Source organism: Zophobas morio, unplaced genomic scaffold, assembly GCF_036711695.1.
Source record: "Zophobas morio isolate AGI-343-1 ecotype UQ-CSIRO unplaced genomic scaffold, CSIRO_AGI_Zmor_V1 ptg000024l, whole genome shotgun sequence".
Lineage (NCBI taxonomy): Eukaryota > Metazoa > Arthropoda > Insecta > Coleoptera > Tenebrionidae > Zophobas > Zophobas morio.
The window spans coordinates 11,607,431-11,631,294 of NW_026972129.1; the positions used below are offsets into that span (position 1 = coordinate 11,607,431).

The following is a 23,864-nucleotide window of genomic DNA, read 5'->3' on the forward strand; positions in this document are numbered from 1 at the left end:
ATTTTAAAATAGATTTAACCTAAATCTTCATCTGATCCTTAAAATTTGGTACCAAACTCTATTCTTGGCATACCAATAAATTCGAAAAAGTAGTTTACACTTTTATAAATAGTCTTTATTATGATTATATTTTTAGTAATTATCATTAAATCATTAAAAACTAACATCGCACACATAATATCAAATACCTCAACATGACAACACTTAAATATTTCCTTATAAGTGGAAATAAATTTATTAGAACATCTAAATTAATGAGTTAAAATTGAATCTTTTACTTAGATGGTCCTACCACAGACACATCAGATGTCTCAGTGCGGACGACGCGAATGAACCATGATTTCGTGGATTTCATGTCTTTGTGAAAATTTAATAAATAACTAAGTAAGGATGAAGCACGTTTAGTCCAATGACTCGTTCTGAATTATTAAAATCGCTGAGGGCCATTTTACCCACAGCGCCTCCTCTAACTTGCCATTTCGTTATCTAGTTATAGACTCGACCCAACTCTATAAGTATCAAGTTAACTTTACAATTTGCAGAGAAGGTTGCTTTTGGCATAACGGTAAGCATCTGGTTACTGAAATTTATGGCAAACATTGATGGCAGACTGGTAGTTTTCCCTTTAAAAACTTTACAGCGCTGTGGCTTTGCAATTATTATTTCATGGACACCTCTCAATTTTTAAACTGTCTGAGCTTGGGTCCACTTCTATGATGACACAAAATGTTAGATCGGGAATTTGGTAACAACTCTTAAGTCCGGCTCAAAGTGAATATCAAAAAGGATTTTACTAAAATTTTTAAAATAAAATGGCCTAAAATTAGTTGGACTGAACTTTCCTCGTCCCTGAGGCACAATCAACAGCTTTGGTTTCTTGGACAGATTAAAAATTTGGTTCAGTATTTTTTTTGGCAATATCTGTTATGCATTAACATTAAAACAAAGACAATTTATTACTACATCCAATGTATAATAAACTAGATCATTCGTTTTTATTTAATCATGAAATAAATTGCTTAAATTTTAATCGATAATCTGTAATCATCTAATGAATACTAGTGTCTTGACACAGATGAACAGACAAATTTTAATTAACTGTTTTGCCATCTATACAATTTTCTTAAAATCTAGTGTTTGATCTTTTTAACAAAATCTTCAACGCATAGACGACAGACAAACGGAAAGTGTAAAACATTTGGAAGACAAGAAACTAGCCGTTTATAAGTAGATCCTCCCATAAAACTTCCGCTTCAGCTGGGAAAGAAATGAGCTGCTGTCTAACATACCGTTAAATTTTGGAGAATAAAAAGAAAATAAGATCCACTAAAAAACTTATTCTTCTTTCAATAGAGCGGTAAAGCAGTTACATCACTTTTAAAGGGCTTTAAAAAACTTGTAACAGTAATAAAAGAACTTACTTAAAGCTTCAACGCAAACTATTATAAAAACAAGGTACCGAAAATCGTCGAACTGTTTCAGTGAAGTGAAAAAGCTAAAAAAACACAGTTAGTAAGTATTTGGTTTTCAGGGGACGTAGCGGATACATTCCACCTAAATTAAGTTATTTTAACGTATATGCCATTTTGTCTGAAAACATCGTTTGTGTATTGCCCACAGTTTTATAATATTTGCTTAAAAAATAATGCATTTATCTGCTATATTAGAGGCGACAAACGTAATGTTTTTTGTCCTAATTTTCCCGTTACGGAGCTAACGGTAATGGCATATTATTTTCACCCTGGCAAGAAAAACTGGCAAGTTCAACTCTAATTTGACAGCTAAAAAGTCTGCTTTCGAAAGCGGGGGTATACTTTATTTTAATTTCATTACTAAATGTATTTTTTAGGGATGACTTTGTCGTAGCCCTAATTAAATAACGTTTCCTATTTGTAACAATAGAGAACCGGCGCAGAAAAAACATAGGAATTAATTAACGTTCACTTTGTCAAGATATTTTCATATGGTACAGTGTTACATATTAAATGAAAAGTATTATTATTTAAAGTAACTATATAATTTTTGTAAACGACTTATCTAAAAGCGAAATGTTTCTACAAAACACGTTATCCAAGATTACATAGTTTAACTCAGCCAAAAAGAAAATAACCGTAATGATCAGTTTTTATTGCTATAAAATTGAAAGCTTTTGTTCTTCCTTGTGTTACGGCATACTAATGTGGAAGAGAGGCAGAACATTTGAAAACTAAGTTCATCGTTCTGTGTTTGAATTTAACGACAATGGGTTCGGAAGTTCATTTATTGAAAGGCGAATTTCAAGTTTTCTCGACGTTTTATGAGTCCTAGAATATGCAAAAATAGATCTCCTATTTCTGCCTGCATGCCCTCTGAATGTATGTCGTCTGTCAGTGAGGTGGTCACAAATACTGTAAAGCTGTGTACTTTAGGATTATCACATATCATGTTAACAAAAATGTGTCTTTCACTATCAAAAATTATCAGTCACTTAAAAATCTTCCAGTTCACCTTAGAAACCCCAAAAAAAATTGTTCTGAAATTTTGAACAAGTTTTAAAGTTGTCGTCAACATGACAAATCATTCTTTCCAAAAATTTGATGACGTCATCTCAAAATTATTTATGATGTGTGTGTGAGCTGTGTGCGGTGCATTTGGTTAGTAAAAAGGCGAAGTTGAGGAAGTGTGAGGGTGCTTTTCTGACCTTTGAGTTAACCTCTATAATGGGATCGGTGAGTTCTTGATTGTCTTTTCTTACTTAATCTTGGTTTTGTCAAGAATCCATTTAACTTATCGGTCTGGTTTGTTCTCAGTAGCGGTTTTTGTTGTGTTCTCAAGTAGGTACTTTCCCGCTCTGGCGGACTGTCTGGGTGCAGCGCTATGGTTTTGTGCCATTTTTTAAAATGCCCAAAGTCGAATCGTCTTTAAAGGACAAGTTAAGGGAATGGACGAAAAACGAAGACGTTTTTCAAATAGAAAAGGGCGAAATGTTCTGTAAAGCCTGTGGCAAAATTTTAAATAAGTATAAATTATTATTAGTGTTGCACAATTCAAATGGAAAAACTAGTTGTGAAATTAATTCCATAAATTCGCATAATAATATAGCAATTTTTGAAAAATAAATAAATAAAATGTGTTGTAGATTTCATGTTAAAAGAAGTGTCATGTTCTTCAACATGAAAATAATGACTTGCACAAAACAAGTCGTACTAAAGGTACCAGGCAAACTTTAATTTCTTCATTTTATAGTGAAAACCACAAGAAAAATGTTTACTATGAATTATGCAGAGCAATTGTTGCGGAAATATACCTTTGACAAGAAACTTGACTACAAAATATTGCGCTTATTTTTGAAGAGAAACTGCAAAAACAATATTCCCTAAGAATCAATTTTAAGAAAGAATTACTTGTCCCAAGTTTACGATGAAGTAAGTATTGTGTGAATGCGTAGAAACTTAAGATTAGGAACATCCTAATTTTTGCAATTTTATTTGTTTAGTTATTTAACATTGTACTTCTATAGGTGATTAATACAGTTAGAAGAGATATTGGGGTTCACGATATTTGGATAGCACTAGATGAAACTACAAATTATAATGGGCAATACGTTGCAAACATTGTAGTGGGAAAATTATCTGTAGAGGCAGCTGGTGCACCACATTTACTGGCATAGAAAATATTGGAGAAAACCAATAATGTAACTGTGGCACGTTTTATCAGTGGGTCGTTAGGTAATTCTATTATTAAAAAAAAAAAATTTCTAGGATCGATTTAAATTACCTTCGACTTGCATTAATGTTCAAATTGCATCTTATTGTCAATTAGATTGGTTATGTTTACCAATGCATGGTTGGAAAGTTGCATTAACAATGTTGCACAATTAGGGCAAAATTGCAACTTGTTATATGGTAAGATAAGTAATCTGATATAAGCCGAACTTAAATTTGGTCTGTGACCCAATTTTTGAAATGATAATGTTAATTCAAAAATAATAATACAGGTATATTATGGTCAACGGGAATCAAATAGGAAAAATTAAAACTGCTCTTAACGAACGGCGCTGCATACATGAATGGGACAAACATCTGGAAATATTTTATCCCAACTTAATTCATGTAACATGTTTGGTTCACGCCTTAAGTTTAGTAGCTGAAATGATGCGGCATCAATATGAAGATATCAATGGTTTAATTTTCAACGTGAAGAAAATATTTCTTAAAACTCATTTGAGTATCCAAGGCTTACCGGATTGTTCATTGCCTCCAGAACCTGTTCTGACAAGATGGGGTTCATGAATTGAAGCGGCAATATATTATTGCGATTATTTTAACGACATAACTACATTAGAGACCATTGGACTAACCTTAAGTCAGTCTGTGTATATAAAAATACCTTGCACCAAAGTATTATAAGGCGAAAATGTGGAGTAACATTTAAAAATGAAACCCACTGAAATTTCTAATTATAATAATATTCTCCTTTAACATCGTGGGAAGTTGAGATATACATTTCTCTGCTTTAACTACTTTTTTAAATATTTATGACTAGAAGCAATACAATTTTGTCATGAATAATAACGGTCGATCTTTAGCTTTGATCCTATTCCGTTGTTTGTGTTCTGTTGACCGATGTCAGGATTATCTCGTACCTGAAGACGTGCAGCATGCTTCCCTTATAGTTACGTTAGAGTAAGGCTAATTATTCTAATCTTTATCTACATCTTGGGTAAGTGAATTGTTTTTTTTTTACACAATATAAGTGATGCTAACACGGCTTGTACTTTGTCCTATAACAAGTTTATTAGTATCCTTGATATTTATGTTCCTAAAACACGTAATATACGTCATTACTCCTATCCGCCCTGGTTTACACTTAATAGTATTAAGCAGATCAAATTTAAATGGAAACTTTAAACTAGGTATAAACTGAAGAAAAGAGCACAAGAAATCTTATGAACTCCAAAACTATAGACATAAAAGCTGGTCTTAGTAAATTCTGGACACATATTAATAAACTTAAAAAACAATCACAAATGAGCTACCAAAACAATGTATTGTTTGACTCTACAAATACATACTCGTATATTAAATGCGTTTGCAGCACATTTTACCAAAGCGCCGAATCTCAATTTAATGATGAATTTTATAAAGGTCTTATTTATTTGTCATCTATATGTGCGTTGGATGGTTCTAATGCACTAAAAAATTGAAGTATAATTTAACGAGCTTTTTGTTACATGACTGTGTCTCTGTGTGTTAGGTGTGGAAAGTTCCTTTTTAGGGTTTGTAGCACCTTCTTAGAGTGATGTACTTTCCTCTAGATTTCATTTAAAATGTTATTCGAAAACGATCCAGTATTTCATCTTTTTCTGTATAAATATATTTCTTTCTGTGATCGATTACTTCTTTGAACCCAGTATATAGTTTTCTTCTTATTGTCTCTCGTTTCATCTTGTGTTCCAGTTGGTCCTTCGTCTAGTTTTTCATTCAAAATTGTATCTTTTTTCTGATTAATCCAAGGGTGCAGCTTTTTGGTAGATGCCATTTTCTCGGTGGTTTGTTGGTTTGTTAGTTTGGGTTTTCGTTATAATCAGTGGTGATTTTTTAAAGCTTCGTCTTGCGTTGTCTGGTGAACAATTCTGGTGATGTTTTTTTTTTCTTTTGTTACTATTGGCATTTCGTTAGACTCTTCTTTCGTTTTACTTCGAGAACTATCCTTTAATTTTGTTAGGCTAGCAACATTGTGTTTCTTTTGTTTTACTTGTTCCTCGTCTATTAATTTTGCTTCTATTTCCGAAGCAGTTTCCCTACAAGCATCCTATTTAACTGTTTCATTAGTCATCTTTTTTTTTTCTTAAAAGGTCATCGTTCCCGTCGGAAGATAATATTTTATTGATCAATATTCATTTTTCAGATTGTCGTTTCTTTTACTTATTAACGATGTGATTTGCGAGACTTCTAGAAATAGACAGGAGACGATAAAAACACTAATTTTCCGGTCTAGTAGACAGTTATAAAGTTGTTCGTTATTGTCTAAATTGGATTTGTTGGTATTATAATAAGAGTTCTTTAATATGGATTTTTAGATTAAGATTTTCCCTCTTCAGGTCGTCCATTTCCTTACGTCATTCAGTAGTAAGTTATTTTAAGTCCGAGTTTTCCCACGAAATATTTTTACTTCACACTGAAGTCTTTTTTCCGTTCACGCAGCTGTTGTTATTAACATTACATTGTAGGTGGTAAAACTGATCTATTTAGCCGCTACTTAAAAGGTAACAACGCAACCACCAAATTTTTGTATGAAACTACGGCATGTTTGAAGTTACGAGTTCACATAAAAAATAAAATTTTCAAAATTAATACATGTTATAATTTATCTAAGAAACCCACTTGTTTGAATGTTAATCATCAGACGCTAGAAAAGTTACACTCTAAAGTTTGGTTTCTTTTATAAAAAAAAAAAAAACTGTAAATGTTGTTCTTCTTCCGCCACTGCTCCATTATTTGGTTGATTCGTATACTATACAGGTTTAAAAAGACTTATATTAGTTTCCTACATAGGAATTAAGATAATACTGTAACGATGCGAATTTTCGCGGGCCGAAAACCGTGGGGCGACCGCGAGGGCCGGGGGGAAAATCCGTGATCAAGCTTCAGAGCAAGAAGAAGTGTAGTGGTGTTTTTCCCCAAAAAGAAATTTAAGTTTTGAGAAGTGTGCAGTTTGACCCTCCGACCACCGTAAGTACTTTTTCGGTCATCTGCCCGTTTCCGTAACGGTTTTTGGAATCACCGCCTCCGAGCGAAAAACCGTACCACCGTCAGCGTTTTTTTTTTTGTCGTCACCGTCACAAGTCGAAACCGTCGTGCACGTATCGTGTACCGCCACCGCGCTCCCCTCCCGGGTCGCCGTACCATCTTCGCGCAATTTCCAGGTTCAAGGTTGCCGTCCCCAGGTCCAGGAGTAGAGCCCGTCTTGAAGGAAGTCGCCGCCCAGAAGGAACGACCGTGCCGGATGTGTTATTATTTTTCTTGTTTTGTTTTGCACTGTAGTTAATTAAGACTTATTATTTTAGCCGTGCAGCTGGTGACAGGGAATAAACCCGATTTATTGTTTAAAATATTCCTTGTCGTTTAATTTTATTCTCGTGTTTTCGTGGGCGCTCACCAACTGAAATCCGTGTCTCCGGCTTGAGAGCAACCCCGGCGCTCCATCCCCCGGAGAGGGACCTGGCGCCGCTCCTGACCGAAGGCACTACCCCCGGCGGTGTGAAGGTGGCCGCATAAGCCTAGGTCGACCAGATGTGTTTGTTTATATCAGCGGCACTAGTCGGCCCAAGGCTTGGCACCCAGGTACGCCGCCACCACACGTTATCGACGAGAGTCCGAACTCTCCGTTCCACCAGAATTTCGTCGCAATACATATGTTCGAAAACTATAGAAATACAAAAAAATTGAAGCAAAGACCATAAAAACGACAGCTATTTTATGGCCGTTGTGGAAAACACAATCAATGAAACTGATAAATTACAACCCGAGTTAAATAAATGTATATAAAAATGTATAATATTTATTACGAATTCTTTCGAAATATTGCTAAGTGGCCCGTGCGGTATACGGTTACTATGACTACGACTTTTCAGGTTGCTTCATCACTGGTAAAATGTTGTGTGTGTGTGTGTGTGTGTGTGTGTGTGTGTGTGTGTGTGTGTGTGTGTGAGCGTTGGTTTTCCAATGCTTGTGTGGACTTGGACATGCATAGCGCCCAATTAAGCGGCCTTCACAAATTATGGGGCCATACACATGTCCACACAATTTTTTACCTATTTTTACTGCATTTCTGTGGCCTCCCTTCCACTAAAATTTAACTCCCATAAAATGGCCACACAACTTTGTTCAAAATCTGTGTCATTTCGACAGGCATGTCACGGACTTGTGGGGACTTCCCCATAGGCAATACAGTGCTGCCCCCATACGGCTCAAATATTCCGTTGTTCGAATTTGTGGTAGTGTTTATTATTACAATTGCAGGTAAGTAGAATAATTTAATCGTTATTACTACATACTGCTGTTGAAAGTTTGGAGAATTTATTACTGTTGTAAATAAGTTATATCAAATGGTGTAATAATCACGTGGTCACAGTTTGAGGTTAGGATTAAATTGAGAATGCCCTTTAATTATTCGTCCGTGCCAAATGGCTAAGCATGTAAACAAATTATAAAGATTCATATGAACAACGTTTTACACAGAATACTGCCGTGTTAAGCACAATAACAAATACTAGGTACCTACATACCTTTATTTTTGATTAAATTTAAATTATTGCTGCTGAAATATTCCTGTACCTACCTGAACATGAAATTGAGAACTATTTAAAAATTAAAGACTGGTTAATAAATACTAATGTTTAAAATTAAATTACTTGTTATTATTATACAGGTGCCTCAGACGAAATTCCGTGGAATTATATCTTGAAAACTGATGGAGATATTGAAATTCTGTAAACGCCATTGTTTTTGCCTTCAAGGTGGGAAGCTTAATTTAGTAGGTACATTGCATATATGAAATATATATATGTCGTCACGTCCAGACGCAAACTTAAATCTTTTTTTAATTGAAGATGAATAGTTCGAAATATTTAAGAGTAAATGAATCTTAACGAAATGTGATAACTAGAGAGCGGATTTTATGAAATTTGCATATCAGTTATTTTTTTCATATAAGTCTTTATTTATCCACTAATCGTAGATAAATACAGCTATTGTTAAAATTGCATGTTTGCATTTATTTGCCTTCTGCTGCATATTTCACGTAACTGGTGCATATTTTGCATTTTTATCAATTTTTACGATAGTTTTAAAATTTTTCGTTATGAAATGTCCATTTCCGACACGTCGCAAAATTAAAACTTACAAAAAAGAAGAGTGTTATTTAGTCCTAATGGCAGAAAAATTACCGCGAAAAAAATAACGAACATCAAAGATAAAAACTGCCACGAATCATATTAAATATAAGTTTTAAAATTTTGTTATTACCATTCTATCGGCACTAATATAGAAAGACGAAATAATATGAATGAGGTTGCAAATGTGTCCTGGACGGAGGACTGGGTCCAAATTTTGAGTCAGTTTGGAGAAAACTGGAAATTTCGAAAAATATTTAATAATAAATTATTTCCAGAATAGTAATTACATGGTCTTTTGTTTTTAATCTGTTTTTTGTTTTTTTATTGTAGTTAAAACATTTAAGTATAAACCAATAGAAAATTTCTTTTTCTTTCATCTATTTTCAAAATATATACTTGTTTAAGTTCATTAGTTAATTCATGTGCACGAATATTATCTTTACATGTTACTTACGAATTTTTTTGTGATAAAACATAGGCTCAATAAATCTGTAAATAAATTTGGTTCTGCTTATTAAGTTTTTTTTTTAAATTTTGGAGCATATACAAATGCATATCCCTGCATATTTTGATAAAGTCGCTGCATACTTGCATAAATTTCATATATGATCATATCTCTTAAAATTTTGCTGCATATTTCTAGTGATAATCGACTATGCAGTTAAGTTAATATGTCACCCTATAAATCCTGTAACCGAATTTTTACGTTAGCACATAGGTACATACCATTAGATGGCACGAATTTCTGTATCATATTTAAATTTATGTCGAATCAAATGACATTCTAACAGTTCCAATGGTAGTGAAAAGAATATACAAACAATTAGAATCTTTCGTTTTTATTATAAAGTTTGAAATGCATTGCTACTACTTTTTATGGAGTACTATTAGTAGTATAGAGTAGTACTAAATCATAATTTTTAAGCTATATGTTCGCCTAATTTTTAGGGTAACAATGGAAAAGCCGGACCTGAAAATCGGACAGTATGTTGCCGTCCACAGTATTGAAGGTAAAATCAAAGTTCATTTTCTGTTATGAATAACTGATTAAAAAAAACACACACAATTATTCAGTACTCTGTTTCTTATTCTTTTGTGACTTCATTATTCTACCAAATGTCTTAATTTGTGTGTTTTTTCAGAACCTTTTTTTTTGGCAAAGTTGCTTAATGTCAGAGATAAAAGTAAGATTAAAATAAAATGGCTAGAGAAGAAGAGTGGAGCAATGTATAGCGTTAGTTACGACGATCATATATCAGAAGAAAACATAATTTGTACCGTGACAGTTACAAATAAAAGTCGATTTATGTTTGTCCTCCCATCAGAAGAAGAAAAGAAAGTTCTTTCATTACTTAATGTTGACAGCAGAAATTCGACATCTGATACCGACGGTAGCTTTATTAAAACGATAACAGAAACTGTAAGCGATGATTTGAAATTAAGATCTTCACCTATAACTCTATCCAACATCAACACTAAAATAATATTCAATGAAACGCAAAGTATTTCTAGTGGTGTTTTGTTTGACCTGACGAGTGCCCAAAAAGATAATTTACTACCAAATACACATATTTTAACTGGAAACAATGCAGAAGGAAAAAACAATGACAAAAATAGATATGAACTGCCAGAAACACCTACTCCTCCCTTTGTCAGTTCTGGTAGTGAATATATACCTTCTACAGATGAATCAGATATTGAAATTCCTTCTGCAAAAAAAATAAAATATCATTTGAATTCTGTTTTTTCTGAACACTGTGCTGAAGAAAATAGTGGATCTAACTCAGGTCAAGATGGTACAAGTCCTGTAACAAAACAAAAAGAGCTGAAACAAGTAGCAAAATGCCAAGGTATAGACGAGTCTGATTCTGATGGATCAAATACAGAAGTATCTGTTACTTACAATCGAAAAACAAAAACTGGTGACCGTGTTTATGATAAAAAACATGTTTGTTATTTTTGTTACAAATCCATCGGTAAAATAACTAGACATCTTATAATTATGCACTCAAAAGAAATTGAAGTTGCACGTCTTCTGTCATTAGATGCAAAATCAGCAGAACGAAAGGAAGGATTTCTATGCATACTTAGAGCAGGTGATTATTATCATAATATTGAGGTGTTAACAAGTCGGAAAGGTAATCTCATTTTAAGTAGACGTCCAAACGACAAAGATAGCTTACTTTATAAAAAATATGGTCCTTGTCCGAATTGTTTGGGTTTTTTTTTAATAAGCAATTTGTGGCACCATATAAAATACAATTGTCCAAAAAAGTGTGCATTAAACCACTCAACCCAAGATAAAAGTGTTTCTAGAAGGGATGTTAGAGGAGAAAGTTATGCTCTTTTAGGACAACATTTAAATGTTTCAACCGATTTTGTACGACATATACTGGGAAATTTAAAAAATGACGACATTGGCACTTTATGCAAAGAAGATGAAGTAATTGTAAAATATGGGTGTATGATGTACGAAAAATACACTTCTCAGCAACATGAGTACGTTCGTCAATCCATGCGACAGTTAAGTCGTTTATTATTAGAAGTGCAAAAAAGTAATTCACAGATTACAAAGTTTGAACAAATCATGTTGCCCATTAATTTCGATATATTAATTGCGGCAACGCAACGATTATGTGTTGCTACTCGAAATGAAACAAATTCATCACGATGCTATAATATACCGTCTTTGGCTCTGAAGCTTGGACATGGGCTTCGTAAGTCTGCATTGATAGTACGTGGAATAGCACTGAGAAAAGGAGATCTTACCATGAATCGAGAAATGGAATCATTTTTAGATTTAATGACTTTGGAATGGAATGCTAAAGTATCTTCGGCAGCACTACGAACACTTCGTGAAAAACAAATGAATGCAACTCAGTTGTTACCGGTGACAGCAGACATCATGAAACTTAATGAATTTTTAGATATTGTAATTAAAGATCTTATACAAGACAAGAATTTGAAATTTTCGCCGCAAAATTGGCAACGATTAGCTCAGGCTACTTTATGCAGAATTATATTGTTTAATAAACGTAGATCGGGGGAAGCAGCTAGAATGACTTTACACCAATACGCCATACGTCCTAATTGGAAGGAACAATGTACTTCTGAATTAAAAGAGTCTTTGACACCTTTAGAAAATAGTTTAGCCAATAATCTAACTGTAGTTGAAGTAGTTGGTAAATCCAGAAAAAATTTTAAAGTGCCAATCATTTTAACACATCAAATGAAGGCTGCTGTGGATAAATTAATTGAGATCCGTGATGATGTTGGAATTGCTAGGGACAATATCTACGTATTTTCGAGAGGTAGCGGCTCTAAAAAATCTTTAAGAGGTCACGACTGTATACGGAAATTTGCTAATGAGGCAAATTTGCAAAGTCCCTCTCTGTTAACTAGTACCAAATTAAGAAAGTATATCGCAACAGTAGTGCAAATATTAGATCTTAAACACAAAGAATACGATTGGTTAGCTCGTCATTTAGGTCATGATATAAGAATTCATCGAGAATTTTATCGTCTACATGAATCTGCTGTAGAATTAACGAAAGTTAGTAGACTATTATTGACGCTTGACAAAGGAGAAATTAGTAACTTCAAGGGGAAATCCTTGGATGAAATAAATGTTGCAGGTGATATATACAAAATTATTTTAAAATCATGAAAAAATTTAATAACTTTTCAGAGTTACCAAACATCGATTCAGAAAACGAAACTAGAAACGATATCACCGACGAAGAACATGACATTAGTGACGAAGACGATAGTAGAAGTAAAAGTAAGTTTAAGAGTTTAATTCTTTAAATAGAAGCAAATTTTTTTGTTTTTAAGATACAAGATTAGAAAATATATCAGCATCATCAGCAGAAGATAGCGATGATCACGTCTTAAAATCAGCGGTTTCTACGAAGTTTTCAACAGTGAAAAAAAGAGAAGTGGCATCAATTAAACATCAAGGTGAGACTGTCATACTGCTATTGATTATTCTCTCGTCACAAAGTTACAAATACCCAATGTTGTTTATTTTTTATCATAAATGACATATATAAATAGTAGTATGTATTAGAAGAGTGTTAAAGAACTTGGGGGGACGCATCACTCCCAATTTTCCAATTACGAGTTACGTAGAACATACTGTGGTCAATAGTAAAAAGACATTAGGGTTTATTTTACGAAATTGTAAGAAGGTTAGTAATATTTATTAATCGTTGAAAACATTATATTTTGCATTAGTCAGAGCTAAACTTAATATTGTGCTCTTACTTGGTTCTCTTACTATAACTGTTATAATGTAATACTTGTGCAACGAAAATTTTTAGAATATTTATTTTTTATGGAAGAGAAACAGTGGTCCGCAAATAAATGTTCAAACCACGTTCTATTGGAAAACTTTAATCTTAACTATTTATAAATTAGTTGATAACTCTATGGACTAAGACACATGGTTATTAGTAAATTGAAATTTTGTATACCCAGATTAAATACGAGACATGCGGTCTATTGTTTTTCTAATATAAGCAAAAAAACCTACATATGTCATTTATTCGTTATTAAATAGGTTAAACATGGATTTTAATATAAATATTTTTAATTGCAAATTATTATATTTAAGCCGGACTTTGTTTCTGTATTGAATTAAGTTAATTGTGGGTTAATTAATGTGATTAGTTCCTAGCATATTGGTGAAGTCAAACTACTTCATTATTTTCTTATTTTAAATTACTTTTGTGTTATTATTAGTGTAATCTTTAAATATGATTTCCTGTTACTGGCAATACTTTAATATCTTTTATTTTAGAACTGCGTACTACTACAAAACCAACCATTCGTAGGCCGTGGTCCACAGAAGAAAAAGAAGCTCTTCTTAAATTTTTTAGGTCAAATATAAGACACAGCATCGTACCTAAGAAAGAAGAAGCACTGAAATGTATCGCAGAAAATAAACCAATTTTGGATACTAGATGCTGGAGAGACGTTAAAAATTGGATATATAACAAAATTAAAAGTTTAAAAGGCAATAAATAAAATATAAATTATGTTATATAAGTTATGTTAAATTACCTACTTTATAGTAATATTATATTATAACAGTTACATTTTAATACACGTTTTATATTTATGATGAATTAATGAGTATTATACTGCACCCATCCAAATTGATATACTTACATGTTTTTGATAAAATGTTGATGAATTCATCACAAAATTTTGTAATGGAAAAACTAACTATATTGTATCTACTATGCTTCAGGGGAGAGAGAAGTTCTGTCTACATAACTTTAGACCATTTTGTTAGTAATATATCTCTATCTTCAACTTGAAATATACAGATCGTTCTAAAAAAACAAAATTCGAGGTTATGGAATATTAAAAGTAATGTATTCATTCCCTTAAAACATCTCAAATGATTTTTTTTAAATAATAATAAATATTAATAAATATGCACGCGGTATTTATTATTTTATTTCATAGGGGAAAGAAGATGCTATAAACTACAAACCCATATTGTGAGTTGCTAATAGTCCCCTATTGTACATAAGTACAAATAGTATATTTGATACAATAGTCTTATATGTATTGAGAAAGTTTAAGATTAAAACAACAGACCGACAGTTCCATTACTTAATGAACGACGGACGTCGTACTTTACAAATTCCGAATTTACAAATAATTTTGTATTTTAAAACGACGATCGCTGTGCTTTATTAATTTTAATTATGGGAAGTATGTAAATTTTAGGGACCATGCTTTCAATATGGAATTGCTTATACAAAGCCACTCAAAAAATAAGAATAAAGCAACTTATGTTATTGATCAAATGAAGAACAGTTTACTTAATTTTCCTCAAAATTTGAGGATGTAGTTACTCTTATTTATTGGTATTACACTGCATAAATTTGGAAACGAAAAATGGTTTAAAGTTATTTTGATAGAACATCTCTCGCCCCTGAAGCATAGTAGATACAACACATCCAAAAATGATACAAGTATCCCTGTTAAAATGTCGACGTTATCATAACATTTTTTAATGCGAAAACTTAATTGAAACATACGCATATCATGATTATTTACCTGTTATTTAAGAGTCCACATATTTTGTTAAAATTTTATCCATTAGTGACGTTAAACAAACAAATCAAAACTCTAAAGTTGTGTATAGAACAAATTATCATTATGAAGCGTCATTATAAATCTAAATTGCTATAATATATTAAAAAATCTGTACAATAATTTGCACAGAAATTTCGTCTCCTCTCCAGCACAACAAATGTAATTTTTTGGAGGGATTGAGTATACAAGGTGACTGCGAAATACATGCAAAAAAAAAAATGGGGAATAGCTCACAATATGATTATGTCACTGGGTAAAATTCACGGTCCTAAGTAGTAGCAGTGTCTAGAAAAAATTATTTGAAATTCAATGTAAATTGTTGTACGCGCCGCTGGACTGTTTTGTGACCTACATAATTACTACAATGAATGGAACAGAGCGAGTCGGTTAAAGAACCAAAAAAGTTACTTTATCAGGCAGTTTTTTAATCGCAACGTGAAAAACACGAAAAGGGCCAGTTAGCATCGAGCGGTCGGTGAAATCGGTTTATGGTGCAGTTTTCCCATGCAGATTGTGTCGATATGGTAATGGGTGCATCAGTGGTACAGCATCTCCGAGATCATGGTACCTTCAACCTCAAACTCACGATCGTGGCCGTGATAGGACAGAAAGAAGAAGTTGGATTTTCACAGCTTGTAGTGCATCCTACATTAAAAGAATACGGCCACATCCATACCATGTTGACAAAGTGCACGGTTTGGAGTCCACTGATTGTTCACGTTGTGTAACTCACTTTTTGTCCGATGGAACTCCACGTAGTCGTCAACAAGTACGATTTCAAGAGACGGTTTTCGATAAATGTGTATCAGTTGGATGAAACAGTTCGTTTGTGGAAATCAACAGTGTCCAGAAATTATCGAAGAGCTTCAACAAGTGAAAGTGACACCCGCTACTCCGGTGTTTTTTTACCTATCAACAAACCTCTTGCGACGCTCTGACGCCTGTATTGCTAGTCAAGGACAACATTTTCAACATTTCTTGTAAAAAGGTAGTAGCATTCTAAGTTGCTCTTATTTCTGTTCCAATAAACAACGTAAAATCGTTGTGACAAGGACCAAACATCCGTCAGAATCAAAATTACCAAAAAACTTTCACACTGACCTTTAACGATGAATGAGTAAATGAATGAACGAATGATAAGCAGCAAAAAGTCGGTTTTACTTTTAATTGAAACTGAAAGTGTTTAGGTCGTTTTTATTCGAACGTTTTTCCAACTCTGTTTACAAGGTGGCTCAGTGCCTTCGTATCGAGGGTGGTTCATGGGGGTTTTGCCCCATTCGATTTTTAATTTCTTTTTTCTATATTTCGGCTCTACTAGGGTGGGGGATGCCGTGGTTAAAATATTTGCACTTATTTCGCAGTCACCCTGTATAATATAATATTCATAATATTCAATAATTGCTCAATAATAGCTTTAAAGTGATCTGGAGAGATATTATAAAATAAAAACCAATTCCCCATGTTAACTGCCTACATCCAAACTTCGATGAGGTACGCAGTATGTAACTATAATCAAAAGGGCCATTACGATAAGAAAAAAACAATCAGGGGTTGCTTTAAAAAATACCAATTACGTCATTACTCGAAAATAATAAGCAAGTGAAACAAAATTTTTGCGTAAGAAGATGATTTTTTTTTTGTTATTAAATCGACCTGTCAGAAAATTATTCTTGTTTTTATTGAATTTAATCGCTTCCAAACTTTTGGCACACACTCTATAGTATGGTGGCGCAAAAAAACCGACTATTTTTTTGAGTCTCGTGTGAAAATATGTTAGTTTATCATGTTCTAAGACCCTCCTCCAAAGAATACCTCAAAAACAAATTTTTACGAGGTCGCTCCAAATTTTTAAAAATTTCTAAAATCGTCAAAAATTGTTTTTTTTGTATTTTTTTTTCGTTACGGTAATATTTTATAGACGAAAAAAAAGTTTCTCCAATTTGTAGCTCAAAATATTAATTTTTAAAGGTCGCTCATAATTTTTTTTAATTTACAAAAGCATTGCCTTAGATGTTTTCGAGCTACTTTTTAGTCTTTATATTAAGCTTCAATGAATTTTTTACCTTTTAACTAGTGAGATAATGTGAAAATACTCCATGAGATGGAAAAAAATCAAACACAATGCTGGAAATATAATTTTTTAATAACTCGATATTTTTATTTAAACAATTACAACATTTCAACAACATTTAAATAAACTTGGTTATGAATTTAAGTAAATAAAAGGTAATTAAAAGGTACAAAATTCATTGAAGCTTAGTATAAATATTAACAAGTCGCTCGAAAACATCCAAGGCAACCCTCTTGTAAATTAAAAAAAATATGAGGGACCTTTAAAAATTAATATTTTGAGCTAAAAATTTGGGAAACTTTTTTTTCATCTACAAAATATTACTGTAACTAGAAAAAAAATTACAAACAAAAAAAAATCAATTTTTGACGATTTTGGAATTTTTTTAAAATTTTGAGCGACCTCTTAAAAAATTTTTTTGAGTTGTCCTTCGGAGGAGGATCTTAAAACATGATAAACTAACATATTTTCACACGAAACTAAAAAAAAATAGTCGGTTTTTTTGCGCCACCCTACTCTATAGCAATACTAAATGCATACGGATTACTATGACTGTCGACAAAAAAGGACAGAAAACTGTGTACCAAATTCTGTGGACAGTCCACACAAGTTTGTCCGTAGCTAGACACACAATGTGTACCTCCTTATGGGGCCTGTCCCCAGAAGTTGGTCGTTGCAGTAAGTGCAGAAATAGTGGGTGTTAAGCAGTGGAACTTATATATATGTTATTCTAAATTTAGACACATTAATGTCAACTATAAGACTTCCGAGTCCACACAAGTCGGTCTATTTCATATGGCCACACAAGAACGGCCGCACACGTATGTGTGTGTGTGTGTGTGTGTGTAGATAACATTTATGTATGATGTATCGAATTTCATTGCTTATATCTTAGAGGGTCTTAGTGACAGTCAAATCTGAGCACATCAAATTGTCAAAATTTAAGATTACAAATCTAAAATTTTATAACATTAATAAAAATAATATTTGTAACAAAAAACAAGCATTAAATAGAGAAAAAAATCAGAAGCAAAATGACAAGAAATATTTTTTCAGTTTTAAAAGTAGTGATTAAAGTTTATTAATATACGAAATACGTCCTACGTGAGTTATCTTCAAAGCTTTAGATAGATTATATCTTTTTTATGAAACTGCCACCCACAACAAAATTTGCAGTAGGAATTTAATAACCGTCGTTCATTATTTGACGTAGAAATTTATTTTCACATAATTCGAAACAGCTTCTCAATAATCTTCTTTATTTGTGCCTAATTAGAACCACTAAAAAACTTATAAAATTGTATACACAGAATTTCTCAATATCTCTGAAGCACAACTACTCGTAATACACGAATGATCTTGTGTCGATCTTTCCAATAAAGATTTATTAAAAAAATTTTTGAAATGACGTTATCAGCCTTTCAGTGGAAATAAATTTTAAGGTGTGCAATATAACATCAAACAGTTGTTTCAAGAGTTGGTTCTAAGATAATAATTGACAAAATAAATCAGTTCAACACTAATTTTCTCAGGTTCTCCTTATAATCAATTTTGAAAAATAAAACAATATTGATTGAACTTCAGATGGATTAGATAACGTCATTTATTTCAGAAGAGAAGAATGAATACATTTCGATTAGCTGACATTTCATTACATTCATTATACATTAAAAAAAAATGACCTGACTAATGAATTTGCAACACACGACAGACAGACCTACCTTTTTGTGTTCTACGTTCTAAGAAACATCAAACTGAAGATTCGTGAAAACATACAGGCTGAGTCACTAAGCGCACGGTCCTCGATATCTCTTTAACTATCGTGTGTTCATTAATTGTTTAGATTAAAGAATGCTGTGCGATTTTGAACGATACTTTTCAGATTATGCAATTAAACACATGTATAATGTTGGTTGCATACTGACATAAATCAATTTACAAACGAAGGTTAACTCTTGCTTGTTGAAAACTAGAAAAACTAGTAAAAAAAAATAACTTCTGCAGATTTGTGAATAAGTTTACATAAAAGGCGAAAACAAAGTTAAAGAAACTGTTGGAAATGGTATCCATTCTCCTGTATACATAAATTGACACGTCTTTTCATGTTATCAAACACATTTGCAGTGTAGCAAGAGTAATACGAGTACACTCTTCGGTAATTCTGCCTTTCAGTTCTTCCATAATGTGAATGGGAGTTTTAAAAATAGTGTTTTTTAGATGACCGAACAAGAAGTAATTCGGAGGGGTTAAATCTGGTGACCTTGGGGGGTACTCAGGAACTGAACGTAAACTTATCACTCTATCATCAAAGAATTACTGTTGTATGTGCCATGGCACCGTCATGTCGAAAAAATTCGTCTTGGAGTTAACCGTCCTGTAACTCTTGAACAAAAACAGTTAAGATATTGTTTAGATATTTTTGTGCTGTTACAGTTTCCTCAAAGAATTTTTATTTTCAAAAAAATTGTAAGTTTGACGTTTCAAAGAGCAGCGCGGCTGAAATCTATCAAAGACAATCAAAATCTGTCAGTTTAACGTCCACGACCTCTACTAATCTAAATAATTAATCAACGCACGGTATTAGAGTTATTAGAAACAACAAGTCAGACTCTAAAAAGGTATGGTTCTTTAATAAATGGTCATTAGTTCCTAGGGTTTATATAACGATAATTTACTTATTGAAACACCGCCTGTTGATTTTGCTTAAAATTTAGCAATTGGTAACAGCTTTCGGTTGATTGACAACGGCTTATAGTTAGAAAATCGTCTGAATATAAACGTTGCCAAATTTACGATTAACAAGTGGTGTTTCAATAGAAATGGCAAAGACTAGATGTAATTCCGATGCAACGTTACCAAGTTATTCCAGTTTTCTTATTAATCTTTTTCTTTAACAATACAAATATCCTCAAAGAACCGTACAACTTTAATTTTTTTTATGACTAATCACAATTTAGAACTAAGGTGTGTACAGGCTTGTGAAGGGGGAAATAAATATTTACTAGAACAATAAAAAACTTTTTTTTCATAGATTTGACATTACAAATATTGCCGGTACTAGAATTTAAAGCGATCCTGTGGATCAAATTCTACAACTGTTAAATATCATTTAAATAGGAATTTAAACTATCCGAATGTAGTTGTTGGTCACCATCTTAACTATATTTCAACTGAAAACACAAACTTAAAAATGTAGTGCCGATAATGAGGAAAAGTATTAACTGATTCATATCATATTACTCTACACAACGCACTGTGAGAGCAATACTCACGTAAGTCAAAATTTGCCGAATTCTTAAATTTATCATTAATGCATAAAAAAGTTAATCTAGTTTTAGTATATGTAAGTATAAATGGTTTTTAATAGTTGCGTAATGCTTAAATTCATCACAATGTTAGTATTGCATTTCCGAACATTACGTGTGCACTTAATGCAAGACTGCCGTATCTCAAAACTAAAGTGAAATGCACGTAAGCTATGAAGCTATGAGATTTCAGTCGATGTTGATAATCTGATACTCCTACTAATTTAGGTACAAATTGAACACAACAAATGCACAATGTCTTCTGACATAGTTAAGAATTGACCGAAAACATGGAAATCAATTTTTCTTTGAATAGGAAAGCTAGGAAAGTTAATTAGAGCGAAATAAAAAAAATTAAAATTTGTCAAAAATTCCGATGGAATTTTCTAACTTCGTATAGAAAGGAAGTATATCAGGAAATAATAGTCAATCAATTCCCGAACATCACGACAACGGCGGCATCAGACTTAAATGAAAATGATTAAACAATACTTATGAAGGTCCTTTAGCAATACGTAAAAAAAATACGATGGACTGAATCAATTATGTATAAAAAACGAATTAGATACAATTATAACACATTTTATAACAATTTAGCCGAGGTACACTGACCGGCAAAAAAAAAATTCCACCCTGAATAATTTCGCAAAACGAAGCTTTAAAAATTATTAATTTAACTAGTGACCGTTATTTTATTAAAGAACCATTCACTATTGACATATAAGGTATAAATCAGCAACAAAAAGAAGCCAATTAAACGCAGAATTAAATTTAATTTAACAAAATAACAGAAACAGAGCGACACTTTGAAAGACGTCTGTAAGAGTTAACGGAATTATTTTCGCGTGAAAACGTTTATTAATTGCCAAACTTATAATCAAATGATGAAAAACACTATTTACAACAACAGCCTCCTTTATTGTTTTTTTTAAAGAAAATATCGTACTTGGTCTGTTTCTGTTATTTCGTTAAATTAAATTTAATTCTGCGTTTAATTGTCTTCTTTTTTGTGCTAATTTGTACAACATGTGTCAATAGTGAATGATTCTTTAATAAAATAACGATCACTAGTTAAATTAAGTTTTAAAGTGGTTTTGCGAAATTTTTCAGGGTGGCCGGTTTTTTTTGCCCGTCAATGTAGATGTTAAATGAATTAATACTGTGATCGTTTTGTGTTTTGTTATATTTTTTTTCATTACAATGTGTTGCTAGTTTGCTCTTGTCTTAAATTTATTAACACGCAAGCCAAAATATTTGATATGGTGTAGCAGTGCAATAGTCACGTAAGTCAAAATTTCTTGTTTTCTATAACGAGTAGAAGGTTCTACTCTAAAGGAATAAAAACACGATTAATAATAGATTGACAATACGACTATAATGTATTTCGAAACCTTTGGTATTTAAGATACAAATAATATATACGAACTTGGGAATTTTAAATCACCATTACTCAAAACACGCTGGTTTTGAGTTACGTGAGTATTGCTCTCACAGTGCGACAAGTAAACATATTAAACCTCATTTAGTGGACCTGAAATTGTCTGCAACAAAACATTTTTCCAAGAGAAAATGGTAAAATTTAATTCCATTATAAATAATCCCATGATTTATTAAAGGTTTCTGATAAACATCAACGTTAACAAAATCAGAATCTGATATTGGTTTCCGTGACGTCCAGTTTGTAACTAACAACTGAATTCCCTTAAATCAACTTCACTAACATCAGCATAATTTATTACATATGGTCTAGGAATTCGGATAATACTTTATGCCATGCAATGTCAAAGTTATACAGCGGGAAGGAACTAAACAAAATTGCTATAATGCATGACTCTCGCAATCATAAAGCAGATAGCAACAACCTTTTAAACTCATAACTACGTTACCTTCTTTCCAACAAAATTGTGAAATAGTGAAACTCGCATAAACAGATTGGTTTATGCAAATACAATATTTATTTAATTTATTTAAGGCTGCCACGAATGCTTTCCAGTTTGAAGTGTTAATCCATCTTTTCGAGAGACTCATCTTTCTGAAAAATGAACTTATAAAAAATGAAAAATTAAGGATGGATTAATGATGTTGTACGCTTCCGTTATAAATAGCCACCTAATAAAAATAAAAAATTCTGCTTAATTTTTATTGATGGTTCGGTTGCGTCGACTTGTCAGTTAACTAAATTTGATACAATGAGGCCAAGAATTTTAGTTTAGTAATTAAACAGTTTCCAACATCAGCAGTCAGTGGTGAAGCTTGAGAGTTAGACGAAACTCTCTAGAAAATTTTTAACGCTTCAATAACAACTTAAGTACAAGTTAGGGACTGTTCAAACTTGTAATCCGGTTGACCAGCAAAGAGAGTTAATTAGGATGTAACTGTCTTTTAGTAAATATCAACTCAATTAGTAGCCTGAGTGAAAACAAGGAGACAAATACATACTTCCAACTTTGACGAAACTTCATTTTAGGATGTTTTATGTACAATTTTCATATACGTCTTACTGTCAACTTGTAACTGTAAAATATGTGCGCGTGTTTAGTTAAACTAATTTAGAAAATCAAACTTACCTTTACTAACATTAGTGAGTATTTTTACTAAGAAAAGGAGAAAATATATTAAGTCTACAAAATACTCGTAACAATGTTTAAAATTAAAACAAAGTGAAAAAGAAATTCGCACCTTAGCAAATGTTCTTAGGAGACTCTTCGCGGCATTTAAACTTTCATTTCATCAGAAATTCCAACGCACTGAAGTAGAAGAGGTCTAGCTGACCCCGGAACATACTGTAAAGCCAAATTGATACATTCGTCAGTTTTCCCCCGAAGTTGTAAATTGTGTCTCTGCAACCGTAAATCTAACTTTTATATGACCTTTTATGTTACTTTTGTTTCCTTAATGAGCTTTTTTCTAATCACTTTGCAATGCGAGATATCTACGTAGAAAATTCGTCTTAATTTATTACGTTTAATCATGCTTCGCTTACTAAGATTAAAATATTTAAAATCAAAGCTAATTTTGATATCTAATAATCACTTAAAAGCACCCCTGCCATTTTATAAATTTAATTCTGTCGCAGCAACTTCCTCTAATATTACTTTCTTTCTCCTCTGATCCTTTATCATTAATAATACTCAAAATCAAATTAAAATCTTAGAAAGTAAGATCAAGCAGTAAGAGGAGTAGGGTCTTTACAATGTAACGATGGAAATTGTGCGGCAGTTATTTAAGATTATTTACTTAAATTCTAGGATGATAAGCAAAATCACTAAGTGGCTTTCCTCTGCCAAAAATTTAAATTCGCAGGATTTCTCATTTTAATTATTTATTTTTATGTTATCCTGTTTTATTTTTTCTGATTTCTTTGTAAAGACAGATTCACTTTTTGCAAAACATTTTACATGTAAGGTATGAGAGTAAAAATTGTTCAGATATTGTAAAAAAATTTAGGAGTACCTATATAATTCAAACGAAAAAGGAAATCGGAGACGACAACAAA

The 23,864-nt window shown here is 32.2% G+C and overlaps 1 protein-coding gene across 3 annotated transcripts in view; it reads right to left on the minus strand.

The window, feature by feature from the left end:
* The window catches only part of Fife (fife), a 295,802-nt gene that overhangs the window by 261,676 nt on the left and 10,262 nt on the right, over nt 1-23,864 (minus strand). The window lies entirely within an intron of this gene.